Raw genomic sequence first — 18,393 nt, 5'->3', positions numbered from 1 at the left:
AAACTGGGCAGAGCCTGGGGGAAACCCACGACCATCTGCAGGTTGCTGGCAGACCTTCCCACGTACAATTGGAGAGGAAGCCAGCATGAGCTGGACTTGAACTCACAGCGACTGCAGGGGTGAGAGGCTCCTGGGTCATTACACTGCACCAGCGCGCTAACCAAATGAGCCACAGAGGCCCCAATTTCTGACAGTATATTGTGTATTAACATCAACGTTAAACCTGTGCTAGGCTGGTGTCTCAAAAAGTACTGCATGTACAGCACGATAACACGAGGGGGATGTTCCATCACTGATACCGTGTGTGCATAACAAATACCGTAAATTACCAAATTTCTGACTTTTTGTTGTTTGGATAAGAACCAAAGATAAACATAATTTTAGGTTTTAGGGGTGGTGTCTCAAAGTGCAGCATGTATTTACCACAAGGTTTGGATGCATATAAAGCAAAATGACATAAGAGGTGCGTGTGTGTGAAATGGGTGGGGGGGAGGGGGGAGGGGTGATGCTCTGTGAGCATATTAATTACTTTATTAATTGAGCTGAGGTTTTGCATTCATGGTTCTCCTACTTGCGAGCAATCTAAGTTGTAATTAGCTGAACCAAATAAAAAAATTCTGAAATTCTCTTTGTAATATGCCCCTATAAAGTGAAATCTGGAATTACCACTTAAAACAGTTCTGAGCAACTGTTCCTAGCACTTTACTGAGCTGAAGTTTTACATGCGTGTACCTCCTATATGGCATAGCTGCTGTTCTGGACGCCGGAAGTGTTCAATCACGCAAATGAGCCTTCACAATCTGTCAGTCTTTCCCTTGCTGTTTCCAGACGTGACTGCCCTAGTCCTTGGCGGTCTACGGTAGGCCTACGTCCCGTCTGCTGAAATCACAGGTTCGGACTTGTGATGGTACTATCGTGACATCCAAACCTTGCTGCTATGGCTCTTCTAGTCATGACAACTTTGCGCGTTCCCATTCCTCGGGTGTAAATCGCAGCATTGCGCCCTCAGTGCTATCCCGCTGCTACAGCGATAGCCTTTGAATGCCTACCTCTTATACCCCATTTCTGCAACCAAAAGTGATGACAGTTTGAATTTTTCTTGCTTTTCGGGTGTAAAAGCGTGATTTTCAGTCCTGTTCCCTGTTGTGTTTTGGTGACGACTCGCACAAACGCTCTCAAACCTGCCAATATGTTTGGAGCTTCCTTTACTCCTAACCGTGGATATTTCCGTTGTTCTCCAACTATCATGATATTTTCATGGATTCATGTTGGTGCTTTGTTTGAAAGCATCCCATGGGCTGTCGGACAGAATAGTCCTTCCCATAATGGCTGGACAATGTTGCTCATTTTTTACCTCAGCAACATTTTCACAAGCCTTCGTCCTCGTATGGCTGAAAAATTGTACAGTATGACCAGAAGTGCAGGAAACGGATTTCTGGTACGACGTCAAACCCAAGCATATATCGCTGAATAACACAAATAAAGAAAATTACATCGGTAAATAGAACGTTCATAAACTTTATTTTGTTTTTTGCATTTGTTTTGACTTAAATATACCGTAGTTAACTTATTTAATTGAAAGAGCAAACTCGTATGTAGGCCCTATCTATTGGCACCTTGATCATGGAAATAGAATATATGAATCCTGGATAAATTTATCACCGAGAGAGAGAACGAGGCTTCAGTGCTCAGTGATATTACTAAAGAGCAAATATGTCTCACTTTAGACTTTTTTATTTAATGGCACATTGATCGTGACTGAACAAGACTGAATTAAATTTCGCAAAAAGGGAGAGAACTGGGCACTGAGAAGTTTGCGTCAGATAGAGTTATCTCCCCTGCCCGCAGAGTTGTCAAGTAAAATAACAATGACGCCTAGTCCTCAAATGGCTTTCTCAGTATAATTACAATTTTTTTTTTCAGTAACTCCAAATCAAAGGTACACGATAAAAACATGGCTACCCAACATCAACTGATAAAATTTTCTAAAGCAGAGTTTTGAAAGTACACTATCTTGTAAGTTGAGACTGCCTTTAGGTTGCTATGGTATGGGTATCGCGTGATGAAGCCGAAACATTGAACAACAAAGCACACGATTTGATAATACTCTGCATTATGGCCAGTGAGAATGAGCCTTTGGAAATCATGCGGATTGCCAGATGTTTCCGAATCTATAAGTCGAAACAGACATTCGTATACCAGCCGTCAACCAATAAGGATATTCCGGGTCAATAATCGCAAGGCCAACTCCCAAAACGAGGTTAAACACAAATTATCAAAGAACTAAGAAAATATATAAAGTGCAAAAATAGGACGGAATCATACAGAGAGAAGCGGTCAACAGTTCAGTAGGAAAAACGCAAGGTATGTTCTTGGCGACTGATTGAAATCAGTGTTCAAATCGTCAACCATGCTAGAGTATCAGTTGTCGATAATAAAATATGTATCTCAGTTGCGCTTTGATTGCAACTGTTCATATATCCAAAGTGGAGATCTAATTCAACACGATTAATATACAGCCCCTTACCCTGTGCCCAGATTTTAGTTAAATCTGTTTCACCCTTGCAATCGGAAACCAGTTTATATCAAACGGAAGGGTTTTTGTCCCACACAATACGGCAAATGCAACGGACTTCGTGAGATATGGTTGATCCGGTCAAGTAAAGTTAAAGTCACATTTAACATGCAATAATGCAAAAGTACCAAGCCTCGGAGGATCCAAGCGTAAATAAAGAGCTTTTAGGTCGGATCCATGCGAAAAGAAGCAGTCAACAATTTTCATGGAAAGACACGAGAAATTTCCTAGGCGAATGAATTAAATCAACGAACAAATCGTGTACCATGTTAGTTTCTATGGTAATCAAAATATGTGTCTTAGCTGCACCTACATTGCAAGTATTCCTCAACGTGGCGATCTGATTCAACCCGGTGAACAGACAGCCCCTAAATTAATGGGACGACACAATTATGAAACTGTATTCATTGAAAATTATGAAACCTAAGATCTGAAGGCGTCTGATGGGATATCCGTCACCGACCAGTTTTTGCAGTAATAACTTGTGGCGTTGATTGAAATTGTCATATAACACATAGGATCTAATAATACTACAGGAAATGTACATGCCATATATGCAGGACGGTATATTAATGAAAAAAACCTGAAAAAAAATTACACATACTCCATACATTAATTACATTACACTGTACTGTGGCTAATTGCAACCACTACACCTTTATTCCTATTACATAGCTTACATAGGTTATACTACACGGTGGATAAATGTAACCAACTACTACACGTACAGCACGGTCAAATACAGCTACTTACTACATGCACTGGAATACACAGGGAAGATGTGTATACACAAAGCAAAGTATAGACACAACCCACCTCCGAAGCAACCGGTTCCCCAGTTTAACACCGCCTGGTCTTCCAACCACGCCTTTACAGAGGTTACTCAAGACAAGACCACGAGCACTCTGACCATACCCTGCCTGCAAGAACCTGACCAGCGCTGGACCAGTCCAGAACCCGTCCAGCTGAGGACACCGGTGGGTGCGGGCGCACCACTGACTATACAGTGCCAGGTAAAGACCCAGGCTATCACCCCCCATAAACCACTGAGGCTCACTCACACATTTGCATCACAGTCACACTAGTCCCCAAGACCGCAACCCAAATTGCGTTGAAAATTATTGCGTTAGCGTTTTAAGGATGTTACTAATTCCGCTTAACTTGTGGCTGGTGGGGTGAATAAACATTTAGTATCACCGCTGTGCTCATATGAATAGATACGATAAAGCCCAACTGAGGCACTTTTATGCTATTTCATGGTTCATATCATGATATTTTGTGTAATACAAATTTGGAGCTATTCAGTGTTTTGAACCTAAAGTGCTGTGGACTAATTACTCAATTTGACACGTCGGTTAATTTCTGAACGCCAATATATGTCCTCCATACAGCATTGAAAGCTGCTGACCACTCCCACTTTCCGGTAACTATCTTCCGTTATAGTTATATTTAAGAGATTGAAATGCTAATGTTATTAATGAAACTGCTGTTCAGGAATTTGATTTTGGAGTTTGTCTCTCGTATTGACAGCCTGAAGTGTAATTTTGCCTAATAATGTAGTCCTCAGTTCTATTCTCCAGGGGGCCTTCGTCGCAGAGGTGTTTAGCACGCCAGTACAGCGCGATGACGCATAAGCCTCACCTTCTCATGTTGGCTTCCTCTCGGGCTTTCGGGTGAGAAGGCCTGGTAGAACCTGCAGATGGTCGTGGGTTTCCCCGGAATCTACCCGGTTTCCTACCACCATAATGCTGGGCGCCGTCATATAAGTGAAATATTCTTTAGCAGGGCGTACAACACAAATGAAATAAATAAATAAATCTATTCCTCCGCATGTCACACTTTTTGGTGTCTCTGTATTACAAGACACTTAGGTAGTACACACGCACTGCAAAAAGATATAATAGAAAATGATTTGCTGTTAAAGACTGCTTTGTGTAGGTTTGTCCAGTTGTCTCCCACTCTTCTAAGCTACGCTACCGGCCCCGATAGCAGAGTTGGTAGAGCGTCCGCTTCGGGAGCGGTAGATCCAGGGTCAATCCTGGGTCGAGTTGCACTTACGACTTTAACAGAGGAAGTTTTGACTCCCTCGCTTGGCGTTCAGCGTGACGGGGACAATGCAACGACTGGTTGTTCCGTATCAGTGTAATGGCTCGGGCGGCGCGGGTTGCTTGCCATCGGGAAATCGTCTCAGTGAAGTAGCAATAGATAAAAGAGGGGTGGAAATCCGTCCTGCAACATGGAGGCGCATTACATGCACTCCAAGGATTCCTTCGTTGTCACGATTGAAAAAGTGTTAAGTAACGAAGCACTCACTCACTCACTCTAATCTACCCGTGACACTTGTAGTATTATTGAAAATGACCTCTTCCATTTTGACCTATTTGACCCCTGTTTGATCGATCACGAAAAAAAAGCGGACTGTCCGACATTTTTTTTTTAATGGACGTCGGTGCCTGGAGAAATTTATCCCGGTGTCACAACAGGATTAGTGTAGAATCACTGCCCTTTCACAGCTATACTTTAACTTCAGTTTTAATTTTTGCTTTCAATACTTGTTTACAAAATGTAACACGAATCAAATGAATAATGTAATCAACACATGTTTACGTACATGTAATTTGGCACGGTAACTTACAAATCTTGTAGGTAAGGTGCATTAGTCAGGGCTTTAGGTCACCGGGTGTTGTCCTGAGTGGCTGTGTAAACAAACATGTGTTTCATTGACAACTGGGTTCCACGGCAGTGTATATGTGTAACTGGAGCAGCTTTCCAGTGCTTATACTAGCAGTAGTTAGCAGGAATTGCCCGTTAGCTCAGTTGGTAGAGCGCTGGACATCAGCTGCAGAAACCCAAGTTCGAATGTGACCAACGTAGTGAAATCTTTCAACCATTCCACTGGTACCTTGACCTAACAGGTTCCAAGAAGAGTGGAGCTCTGGGCCAGGGAACGTGGGTGTGTTTTGGGAGAGAGGGGAGGATTTAAGTGGGGAGGAGTGTAACAGGAGCAGCTTTCCAGTGCTTATACTAGCAGTAGCTAGTGGAATTTTCCCTTTAGCTCCGTTGGTAGAGCGCTGGACGTTGGCAAGTTCGAATCCTTGTGTCACCCATGTAGGGAAATCCTTCGGCGATTACACAGGTACATGTAAGCAAAGTGTACACTCATTCCAAGTTGGTAATTCTTAACTTGATGTATTGTTATCATACATTGCATCCAGGCTACCATATTTTATCCTGGTCAAACAAAAACTTTCTGTGTATTTCACACCTGTACCTGTAATGTGCTGTCAGATATCTCAATTCACTGGAAACAACCTCACCATTCTGCAAATAAGTATTAAGTTATGTTACAAAATTACCACTGCACATCGCTTAGAAATTCAGTTTCATAAAGGTCAAAGGGGAAATGACAGCCATTTTGCAATAATCACTTCTCATTTCTCATTTCGTTATGTGAATGGGCAGTTATCTGCCGTAAATTTCACTCACAAACATTAAAATTTACCCTCAAGTTCCTTTATATCAAGCTTTCTCTGATATTCATAATTGTTCTCGGTTTCAGTGTGCATGAAGTAAGACCATACAATGTGCACTCTCATCAAATGTGCTGTGAAGTTCAGACTGTCAACTCTAAAGTCACATCGATGCACATTGTAAAGAATTCAGGCTTGTTTGTTCTCTTTATTTTTTTTGTGTGTATAATTTAAACGTAGTAGTTGAACTATGTCTAGTTATGCTAAGCATTTATATACTGTGTATTCCATCGCTGTTTTCTTTCCTGCCTATACCCTAGAGTTCCTCTTCAGCCGTAAGTGGGAAGGTCTGTCCGCAACCTGCGGATTGCCATGGATTTCCCCCGGGCTCGGCCCAGTTTTCACCCACCATAATGCTGACCGCCGTCGTATAAGTGAAATATTCTTGAGTATGGCATAAAACACCAAACAAATAAAATAAAGAAATAAATATAACCTAGAGTTTTACTTTACATACTACTTATGCTAATAATCAGTTTATTAAACACATATTTTCTTTTCTACCATTTCATAATTTGTTTTATATGCACGTGTAATTCAGCTGCCAATATCATTTTAATGTTTAAACAGTGTTTCAAATTCTTGGGTGACAAAATAATAACTCTTGTTACAGGTGATCCCCTTCATATGGAGCCCACCATTTCTCTAAGCTGATGTGTCTAACTACTCAGTGCTCACAAGTGGTGGAACTGTGCAAACTTGTCCTTGAAGAATTCAGCATCGACTGATACAAGGGGTAGTCACTTAATTGTTTTTCACCTATTCATCCATATGGTTTGTGCTTCATTTTAAAAATTTTGGCTATCAGTATTTGTCATACAGGTGTGCCATTTAATGTATTTGCGTTCAGCATACATATTAATAACTGGGTCATACTTAGTATCTTCACATTTCTTTGGGGTATTATAATCCATTTAAATGTTTTTTTGCTAATGTAATTTTCTGTTCATACACTCCCTTAAAATTTTCTTATCTGCATCAGTGGGGAACTCGTTCACGCCTGAATGAAAACATTCCCAAATGTGAACTCCTTTATTTTTTGTTCTTTCCATTATTAAACCACAGTTGTCAGGGACAGAAGAAACAGCGCATTTAGTGTCATTGAGAGCTTGTGTGTAGCTCATCCTCAAGTCTCCATAACAGTGTATGTTGTTCAGGCCTAAGCATTTCACAATGGCCTTTGTGGCAGAGGGTTTTAGCTCTGTCTGTTTTCAACCCACCATAATGAGTCCTTCAAGAAACCTTTTTATATAAATAAATAAATAACAACTGTTTCACATATATCAATTTCAGTCTGTAGCATATATTTCCACATTGTGCAACCGCTTCGCTTTCCTAGTAGCTACAGCATCCTCCTCGATGTCAGGACACCAGTCCTGGGGACAAACCCAGGTCAAGTCATACCAAACATTTTATACATGGTACTTGTTGCTGCCTTGTTTGATGCTCAGCACTGACAGGTTACAGAAAGCAAACATAAGTGGTTGGGCCCAGTGTCAGTACAATGTCACTGCATGAGATGTTTTGTGGCATTACACTTAAGTGGCAGCATGTACTCACCCTTCCGCAAGAACAGATACTCTGTGAGCACACTAAATACTCCTTGTCATCATATGTCTGAAAAGTTAGGTATGACGTCAAACTAGCAGACATTTTCATTGTCTTTGCTTGCTTGGTGTCGCTGTGAGTTCAAGTCCAGCTCATGCTGGCTTCCTCTTTGGCCGTAAGTGGGAAGGTCTGTCTGTCTTCCCCCAGGTTCTGCCCAGTTTCCACCCACCATAATGCTGGCCTTCGTCCTGTGAGTGATGTATTCTTGAGTACGGCGTAAAACACCAATCAAATAAATTAAATAAATAATTTTTTGCCTGATGGTACTTCTTTCTACTTTTAGAAGAGAAGCCGCACTCAGCACAGGCAAGCCTCTCTGTGACGCACACACCCCGAGGCATCTCGTTGTTCAAATCTCAGTTCAGCCCTTCAGGACAGTTTGATGTTGTGGTCCAGTGGTAAGCAAATGCAATATTCTACAGCTCGGCGGTCTTTCCCAGGTGCAGCAGTCTTGTAGGTGTTCTGCTCAGCTTTTAATCTCTGGCGTTCAGCCAGCTGGCAAGAGTCCATGACAGTGGGAGCGAATGGGCCAGGAAGAGGTACACCAACATCATAGTGCAGTAGATCACAGTCCAACAAGTTCACACATTCAATTTTTGTTCAATCCATGCAATCTTACATAGCTGCTGTTGCTCTGAGTCCTACATATGTTTTTGGCATATTCCTACCAGCCTGAGTGTTGCTTTATTGCCTCTGATTGAATAGTTTTTTTTTCCTTTCCTAAAGCTTGACACCTGTCTCTTTCTCTGTCCTTTGGCCATGGCAAACACTGTGTTTCTCAAAAAGTACAAAATCTCATGTCTAATGTGAGCTTCACTGAATAATTTTATTCTGCCAGGCATATCCAGTTTCAGAGTTTATATCCACCAAAAGCACTTACCTGTTATGTATCCCCGACATCCAGTGACACCTTCAGAACCTATCACTTATGCACCACTTGACAGTTAAACATTTACAATTTAAAACCTCAAGTTTTCCTTTTTGACAGTTTTATTTGATTGGTGCTTCCTTGTGCTAAAGCAGCATAAGTTTCAGTCAAGTCAGTCAGTTCAACCACAAAATTAAGGTTCAGTCTTACAACAAATCACAGGAATCTGGGAAGATTTCAAAGTGACGCGTCAGTAGTCACTGTTGTCTGTAGCACCCGTCACACTATACAACTAGCCTCTATTATGATTAGTCATTGTCTCTTAATATCATTGGCTCTTTTCATATGTTCCCACTGAAAAAATGAATAAAAAAAAACCAGTCTGAATGTAGCGCCTGTCACATGGAATTGACCAATCACAGGATTGCAATTGCCACAAACTACACGGATTGCCAAATGCAGTTCACCATGTGTATACAAATACCACAGTCCACAATGGCATCTTTTACAACCACAACGATTTACAAATCTATAACATATGAAGTCACTGCTCTGCATTCTTTATGCATGTTATGAACAGTCATATTTAAGACAATGTAATATTTTATGCCTTTTTTGTTTATTTCATGACAAGATCTTAATTAGGTGTCCAAGCCATTCAGGCTTGATTCCCTCTTGTATTCGTTAAGATTATTTGTCTTTATTATTATTCTCACCAAAATTGTGCCGCGTTTCTGGTGAAAATGGTTATTCCGAAGTTTATGAAATATTAACATGTTTATCTGTAGGACTTGAACGAATGAATGATTATTTCATAAAGCTGCATCGGCAATATTTCAGCCATATTGTGGGGACTGTAGGACTTGAAGTTGTGCATCGTAACTTTTAGGTAGATTTTGTCACATGACTTGGCGGCCATCTTGGATTTTGATGAAAACCTGAAAAAAATCTTCTTGTCCAGAACGGCTGATGTGACTGAGCAGAAATTTCAACTGAAAGTGTACAAAGCCTAGGGTTGTTAAGTTTGAGAACGAGAACTTTCTTGGTTGAAAATTGTATAAGCTTGCTATTGGGTTTTAATTGTCATGCAACCCCAAATTTCGTTTTTTGCTAATAATTTCTACACTTGTTCAGGTGATGTGCTGCAAATAGTCCTGTCAGATGCAGTTTTTGACACTGATTCCGAAAATGCAATTTTTGCAAAACTGGAAGTGACATTATCAAAACCAGAAGTGGGTATATCTCCTTAACCAGTGAAGCTAGAGATGCAATCTTAAGGCCTAACATCATCCCAAGGCAAGCAGACAAATTTTACATGACCGGAAGTGACGTCAACAATCCGAAAGTAGTACATGACAAAAAATTTGCAGTTTTTTCATTCTCAAAATTAAAAAAACTTCTAAGCGAAAGAGGCTCGACAGAAATGCGTGAAACTTAGATAGGTGACAGACCTGGAGATGTGCTCTTACGAGTACAGATTTAGGTGTCCTCAAGTTATGTGACGTGGCTTGATATACGGTTGATATGAAAATGTTTGAGAGTCATTTTCTCCAGAACCCTGTCTGATTGTCTTGAAATTTAGCACACATAACAAGCGTTCCCTGGAGACTGTTTAGAAGAAAGAATGCAATGTTTATGCAAATTAGGTTTTATATGATACAGAGGAAGTGATATCACGTTTGTGTGTGTGTGTGTGTGTGTATGTTTTTTGGAATTTCACTATTCTAAATATGCTATCTGACATAATTTGATGTCCAGATCACGAATTTGTTCTTATTTTTTCCTTGTAAGATGTAGTTATGTCGCAAATTGTGATCAGAAATTTCCTCATTTTTGTAGGTCTCGTGACAGAAAACTGATACACCTATAGAGTTCAAGATTGCTGAGTGAAAGGGACTATATATGTACTGTATGTATGCTGAAAATGTTTGGGCTGTCTTAAGACAGGATATATAGGGCTTCAAAATTTGATAAAAGGCTGATTTACGACTTTTTGGCACATTTACAAGACATGTTACATAATGCAAATACAATCTGTTTGTGTCTAGAATGAATGTAGAAATACTGTAAGTATGCCACCCGACATAGTTTGACGTTCTTATCTCGAACCCGGTCTTATTTTTTTCTTGATGTGTATACTTTTGTCCTAAATTGTGATTAAGCTGTGAAAAATCGCAATTATCCCAGTATTTGCTGGACACTAGACAGAAAACTGCTATAGTTGTAAGCTGAAAATGACTGTGTAATAAGGGCTATGTATGTTCTGTAAGTATGCTGAAAATCCTTGAGCTGTGTGGAAAAAAAGGACATACACGCCTTTAAAAATTGCCCACATGTTGATTGACTACATTTGACACATTTATATGTACATATTATGAAGTGTACGTACAGTACATTGATGGTTACGAAGAATATGTGCTTTCTATCAATGCATAGACACCATTCAATTAATGTACTGTTTCTGCAATATTACGGTTGACAGAAAGCGTTTATATGTCATTTTCTTGAGAAGGTTTAATGCGATTAAGCTGAAATTTAAAATGCAGATAGAGCATGTTCGAACAAATGAAGGGTTCAGAAATGAGTTATTTATCTTAAAAACAGTGGAAATGCGCTGATCACTAAATTTGTCACGGAATCAATATTTTCTGAATTTAAATATTTTCTGTATTCTACTTTATGTACTTTGATGACCTGATCACGAAGCTGCTCTGAAATCTATATCTGCTATGTATATAATAAACAGTCATATTTCTGACAGTATGTAATAATTTTGGCCTTTCTGTTTGATTTAAGTGCGACATCTTAGTACTATCTAATGTATGAATAATATCTGTATGTGACTGTGTCATTCTGCTGTATTTTGGTTTAGAGGACAGGATTTGAACATATCTCACTGAACATTATACAGTTTTATGAACTGCTCAGTCAGGAGAGCTATAGGTGTTCACTGACTGCCTTGTTTGCCATTAATCACTTCTTCAAAATCAACAACAGACATTAATTTTGATTTGTCATTCTGTCTGCCCACCCCGTACTCTGTCCACCTATCTGTCACACAGGTCTTATTGTCTCATTCTCATAAAATTTTATGTGCATGTGTTCATTTTGTGTAACCTCACATCAAGTTTAAAATCCAGCTTACTCCATGAATAATTGTTGCATATTTAGTGTGTCGTATTAATCTTAATTTGCCATAATTATGACCTTGAAGGGTGCTTTACTTTTCAACTTCATGCATATCATTGATTCTGTTAACTTTATTCTTAATGTTATATTCGTATCCTTGAAGGTCTGCCAGCAAGCTGTAGATGGTCGTGAGTTTTCCCCAAGCTTTGCCCGGTTTAATACTGGCTGTCATCATGTAAGTCAAATATTTTTGAGTACTGTATAAAGCTCCAGTTATATAAATAAATAATGGTAATGTTATAAATAGTTTTTAAAGTCACGCCAACTTGCTTTTTTAAAAAGGTTTTTCCCTCTCTCACAGCTTGGGGCACATTGGTAACAGTAAGCATTTGACAACATGTGGGTTTTCTCCAACTTCCTCCACCCATAAAAGTTACTGCCATCACATTAGTATGTCATTAAACAACAGTTACGTTAGTAAAGAAATAAATACACAAGGTTAAAAAAGAAAGTTACATAATAAAAGCTACAGAATACACAAATAATAACAAAGCATGTTCATTTTTACATTCATTTTTCGTTTTTCTTTTTTTGTAGTAGCTGTCTGGTTGAATGACAAATATTCGTGAATTTCATCATATTTGGCCACTGTCCTAGCAGGTTTGTTTATTAATTCCATTCATATAATTTGCCTCTAAAGGGTACATTTATCGTACATATACCTCACCCATCTAAGCTTACTCAACAAAGCTCAGTGAGTGTAAGTAAATACTTCAGTGTTCCACATTTCATGCACACTAATTACTTTGATCTGCAATTTTATTGAAATCTTTATTTATTTAGGGGACAAGTTTATCTTTTTTTCCCTATTCCCACATTGTATTCTTCTTTTGTTTTTCTTCGATCTACCATACTTACAATTGTAGTTTACAGACAAATTTGAAGGTTTATTATACTTTCTTTGCTCCAGTCTGTAAGCTACCAGTGTATCAACCCTTCATTTCCTTAGTTTCAAAAGATCCATTTTCAGTTATTTTCATTGCATATTTTCCACTTGTAGGGAAATAAAATTGCTAACTTCGGGTGACTTGCAATCAGCATCTCAAAGTTCATCAGATAGCATAGTTTTTATGTAATGTTATCTAATAACTGGTTGCAAAAAACATAAAAAAGATTTCACATTTTCCAAATTTTAGTGACTTATATAGACTAGCATGCTATTAAAGGTTTTGCACTAAATTCAACATGGTCACCAAGTCACATTACCCAGTTTGCTCATGGACATATTGCATTTTTTTTCTTTCCAAGTAGCATCAACTGATGGGATGTTACATGTGCTAAATATACGAGTATAAGGAGGTATACCCACTTCTGGTTTCAAGGATGTCACTTCAGGTTATGTGTTTGTATATTTACAATTATCGTCCAAAACTGCTACACGTACAATTGTTTTGCAGAAAGTGCAAGTTGTTTGTTTTTTTTCCATGTCCTACTTTTGGTTTGCAAAGGTAAAATTTGTGTCTTTGCATTGGCATTATGCTGGGCCATCATTTGTTTAGGAGATGTACCCACCTTCAGCTGTTAGGATGTCACTTTCAGTTTTATACAAAGTGCCAGAACTAAATCAGACAGTGAAGAAACTATGGCACAAAGGCTTCACAAAAGGCAAAACTGTCCAGTGTGACAAAATAGTTACAACACACTAAAATAAAGAGTGGTAGTTCATCTACATGCTTACCACTTTTTAGCCTCACCGTAGCAATGGATCCTGGTTGTGTGACTTTTAAGAATGAGAAAAACAGCAGTTTTTGAGTGTTATCTGCTATTCTCTGGGCATCGCAGAAAAAAATGGAACGATATTTAAGTTCATCAGGCAAAACTTCAATCTAACTGTGTACAGGTTATTTTGGACGCCACATGACTGAGTTTTTTATTTTATTTGATTGGTGTTTTATGCCATGCTCAAAAATGTTTCACTTATATGATGGCAGTCAGTGTTATGATGGGAGGAAACCGGACTGAAGGAAACCACAACCTTCTCTTACTTTAAAAGGAGTACCACATTCCAGTTGTAAATGCCATAAATGTTACCAAAAAGTATACTTTTGTGAACCAAAGCAGTCATGTTTTCTTCATTTCTCCTGATTATGGGTATTAATTCATTGAGAGGCATAACCTGCTGTCAGTAGACATACTGTGGACACTTTCAACACCAAGTGCACAGCATGTTTTCAAACTGGCATTCTGGTTTGCGTAAACAAGGATTTGTATTCAGTGTGTATGAAACATATATGGGTGTATCATTTTCCTTCTAAAGTACTGGTATTTGATTTGCCTGATGAAAAATTATGAGGATTGTGCTCATTCAGGCACTTCTTCCCAGTGACTACTGTATCCTGTTTGGTGTTATGTGTGGTCTATACTTCAGCCAAATATATACTGAAACTTAGCATATTAAATGCATGTCATTTTATCTGTAGTTCAATGCCGTCACAATATTTCAACTTGGTCAGTGGAAATGGGACCAATGGAAACAAGACAAGGGAAGCTGTTTGAATAAAGGCCTACCACTCCCTGTATTTTCGGTGTTTAATGTTACGCCATACATATACTTTGGCAAAAGTAGTCATTAAAACTAATTGTATTTCAGTATGGTTGTAACAAGCTGTAACAATCAAAAAAACTTGGAAATAATTTAAAAGAATTGTAAGGCTGATGTATTCACTATTTCTCTATTATTTGGTGTTCAAAGGCCGGTCACCCCAGTGAAGAAACTGTTTAGCAGAAAAGCTGCCACCTGAATCACAAACATGTAACTTTTAAAATTTACATCAGGTACATCCAATGTGTAACAACACCATTCCAGTGTAATAAATAATTATTGTATCATTAATTAATAACTAATACTGTTAAAAGTTTCGAATTCAAAGTTTTAATCTGGCAAAAAGAGAACTATATCCCCATTATTTGTGCATACCATAAACCAGGCTTTTATCTCTAAGTTTTATGCAACCTTTGACCGTGTGAAATCGAAACAAATAAAGAATATCAAGAAGAAATACGTCAAGTTTCATACAATTTTCTGCGCTCACTCTGTTGGCTTATGTTCGTGTTTTCAATGAAGAAATGTTTTCATGTCAAAGTATAGGCTGAAGTCATTTACAAGAAACGCTGTGCAGCAAAATAGGTCCGTGGATTTTTTTAAATTTCTTTCCAACCATTTTATGGGTTTTAAACATTAAGTTCTAAAGTTGGATGTAGCGACCCAGAGAGTATCCGTCACACAGTGTAACTCCATCCATGTGTTTATATACAGTGTTTAATGGGTCTTTTACCTGATATATTCTTCATGTTAATGTTCCTTCGTCTTTGACCGTTCTGTGAAGTGGTGATGTTGCGAGTCCAAATTCACTTCACACTAAGACATAACCAAATCGAAATTGATTTGTCAATATGCGCTATTTCTCAGACGCTGTTCGTGATTATATATTTATTTATTTGAATTGCACTCAAGAATATTTCGTTTGTAGGGCGGCGGCAAGTGTTATGGTGGGAGGACACTGGACATACCCCAGTCGAAACCCACGACCATCCGAAGGTTGCTGCAGACCTTCCAAAGGAATATATAGTATGTTATCTACAGCAAGAAAATGGATAAAAGTACGTGTGATACAGAATTTGTTTAATTTGAGCCCTGCTTATAATATGAGGTAGGGCTGATATTTATACACTGGTTTTCACTCAGATAGCAGTGCGCATATGTCTAGGTTAGATAAATCTACCTTCTCCTGTTTCCAAAACTATATTCATATAAAATCAAGACAATACACAACTTATTCTGCCTACGTATGTAAAGAATGGACTCAGTAACAACTGGATTAGGAGCCCGCAGTGCCAGTTCATCACTCAGATAGCAGGTGTCTCTGTCCAGGGTTAGACTAGGGTTAGGTGAATGCTACCTTTTTTCCTATTGAAATGCGATGTTTTATTCAAATTAAGAAAAGGTGTGACATACTGTGTCCACATTACTTACATCAAGTATAAATTCAGCAGCACTAGCCCGAGTCAGCAGTGGCAGCTTATAACTCAGTTCGCAGTGCGTATATATGGGTTAGGGTTGGGTCATTGTTAGCCTATTATATTTGAAATTCGACATACCGGTGAAAGTAAAGAAATACACGGCATATGCAATATATTGATTGGATAAACAATCCATATAGAGCAGCACGTGGCTTAGAACCACTGAGGACCGCTAGCTCAACTCTCGGAATGCCCTGGAGAAGTTAGCTAGTGCAGCGTTATTATCCAAGAGTCCTCTTACCAGTGTTGATAGCTGTGAGTTCGAGTCTAGCTTATGCTGGCTTTCTCTCCAACCTTAACTCGGAAGACCTGGGATCACCCTGCGGACTGTCGTAGGTTTCTCCCGGGCTCTGTCGGGTTGCCTCTCATCATAATTCTGGCCACGGTGGTATAAGTGAAATATTCTTGAGTACGATGTAAACTTCCAAAGAGATAAATGGCTATGTATGCATCTATGCTAGCGGTTTAACGTCGTACTTCACAATTGTTTAGATAAATAACTAAATTTGCCAACGAAGTGCTATAACACATGAACGTTGTACGTGGTGTTTTCCTCAGAAAATAATTGATGACAGATATTATATATGCAATTTGACGCAAATATTTACGACTTCAACTTGTAAAGAATCAGTATCTATATTTAATACCTCTTGTTTTGAAATGTGCAGATCAATGTTACATACTCTAACGTTTTAGGCATATATATGTCACTATTCAAACTAACTGCGTTCACTATCATCTTTAGATGGGTAAAGTGTTGATTCTCCTTTCTGGATGTTCGGGAAGGAAAAAGACCACCAAGCAACGTTTGTAACGTGGCAAAACTTACGTTAAAATAGCAATCAATTAATAAAGGGGCTTACTACAGCATGTCCTGCCATAACACCCCTAAATTAACATCAACCAATGTTTATCAGATATTCAATCATTTATGTTTCTTATTTATTTATTTGATTGGTGTTTTACGCCGTGCTCAAGATTTCACTTATACGACGGCGGCCAGCATTATGATGGGAGGAAACCGGGCAAAGCCAGGGGGAAACCCACGACCATCTGCATGTTGGTGGGAGACATTCCCATGTACGTCCGGAGAGAAAGCCAGCATGAGCTGGGCTTGAACTCACACATAAGAGGCTCCTGGGTCATTACGCTGCGCTAGCGCGCTATCCAACTGAGCCAAGGAGGCCCCGATATTCAGTGCGCCGTGTTTTCGTTTATAATATCCATTGCTATGACATATTAAACAAAACCAGACATTTCAAAGCACCAGAGCAGTTAGTAATTGCATGTTTATTACACATCAATAACATTAATCTAACCACGTTGTACAAAAAGCTCTGAAATAAATATGTAAACAAGGAATACAAAGTCCATGATAAATTTTATAAACATTCTTGTCCCATTTCACTGAGAGCTTGCAATCTTACCATATAGTCAGTCTCAGTATGCTGATAAAAGTACAACAGAATAATATAGTGTATATCAAGTATGTCACAGCTAGTGTGGGTCTTGCCACAATGAATAATCCACAGTAATATGCACCGTGAGATGTAAGCAACATAGATTTCTAAGTAATCTGCATAAATCCAGTACAGCCTTCATGATGATACAAACATGTTCCTTTATTAAACATTTATCAAACAATATGAAGATATTGGATATGAAGGTTTTTGCGTCTACATTTATACACAGCATAAAAGTGTACAAAAGCTAAAACATAACTTTTTCACCTTTTATAACTCAGATGCAGTCTGGGATACGACTCAGTTGTGAGCCGCATAAGTTACACACATAACAAAGTTTAACAAGGCATTCAGAGAACACCGACTGCAAGCGTGATTGAACAGTTCGTAAAACGCATGATGTTTAAGTCAGGTGATACAATCAAATACTGTCTAAACGAAAATTAAAGAGAATGACATCATCATACACAGATATCATTCTCTCATTAGATAGTGCTGCAAGAATTTGTCATTGATTCAACAAAAAAGCGGCAAAATTATAATACTATCATAAATATAACTGTTTATGGTATGCTTAAAGATGGCAGAGCAGCCACTTTGTATGTTATAATCCGTTGAGGTGGCAAAAGACATCAATGTGGGAAGTTGGTAATGGTCTTTGATATGCATATGTTGAGCTATGATAGTAAAAACATTCCTTGTAAGGAGTTCCAACGCCGACTCGCAGGGGTAATTTATAATATGCAAATCTCTACGCATGATTGGCTATCCGTGTCCTATGGGTGGCCATAAGCCTATGATTAGCTGTACATGACAACAGTCACTGACTGTGTGAATGGTTTAAATATTCCGTCGAGGTATAGGTATGGGCCAGTGTAACAGGCTCCTAGCACTAATACAGGTGTGGACAGCTTTGGCACTCCACAAATGTGGTAAAATTGCTAGAGAGACAGTAAGCTTCTCTGGTTTTGTGTTTGTCTGAGAAACTGTAACCACACTTGGATGGTTTATAGAAATATTTGTTTACAGTCCACAAAACAGAAAAAAGCCAGGGAATCATGGCTGTCAATATCGTTCTTGGTAGGTCAGTGCTCCAAAAATTGTAGCCATAGTGTAAGTTTTCTTGATTCAAAGAATAGG

Source organism: Liolophura sinensis, chromosome 10 (genome assembly GCF_032854445.1).
Source record: "Liolophura sinensis isolate JHLJ2023 chromosome 10, CUHK_Ljap_v2, whole genome shotgun sequence".
NCBI classification, from domain to species: domain Eukaryota; kingdom Metazoa; phylum Mollusca; class Polyplacophora; order Chitonida; family Chitonidae; genus Liolophura; species Liolophura sinensis.
The sequence above is the reverse complement of the archived record's forward strand: the minus strand, read 5'-3'. Positions refer to the sequence as shown.